General features: G+C 24.9%; 1 protein-coding gene across 2 annotated transcripts in view; it reads left to right on the top strand.

Moving 5' to 3' along the window:
- Nucleotides 1-575, top strand: part of syt14b (synaptotagmin XIVb) — a 39,010-nt gene that overhangs the window by 447 nt on the left and 37,988 nt on the right. The window lies entirely within an intron of this gene.

The raw sequence follows: 575 nt of genomic DNA, 5'->3' as shown, positions 1-575 counted from the left end.
GTTTGTGCTCTCTTGAGATAAACGGTGTCAGTGAGCATGGATGTTTTTCCTTGTTTGCCTTTTTAAGTAGGCTATGCTGTGTTTAAATGTTTAACTCTGATGGACAATGTAACTATAATCTTGGTGAAACTGAACAGCGCTTCTATAGCTGTTGTTCGAACATATGAAAAAAAATGACAAAATGAACACATAATTTATAAATAAAATATAAGAATAAATAAAACAAACAATCATTTTTTTAAGATTAACAACACAGTATTTAGTATAAAAAGCCAAGAAATAAAGATCTTATTAGGTTACAATTATAAAAATGTATATCAAGACAAAAACATACAACTAATACAAATTAAGTTTTGATTAAAGCAAATAAATACAAATTAGATAAAAAAAAAATATTACATAATTTAGATTAGAATAAATAAGTGCATATATGCGTAAATAAACAAATGCAGATCTATAATAATAAATAGAAGTGTAATGTAACATAATAGAAATAAATAAATATTTTCCAAGTAATATTTTGGATGATTATATTTAGGGGGTCTGTGTCATCTAAATGATCGAAAAGACAGATT

This window comes from Danio rerio, chromosome 20 (assembly GCF_049306965.1).
Source record: "Danio rerio strain Tuebingen ecotype United States chromosome 20, GRCz12tu, whole genome shotgun sequence".
Taxonomy (NCBI): domain Eukaryota; kingdom Metazoa; phylum Chordata; class Actinopteri; order Cypriniformes; family Danionidae; genus Danio; species Danio rerio.
The sequence above is the reverse complement of the archived record's forward strand: the minus strand, read 5'-3'. Positions and strand labels throughout refer to the sequence as shown.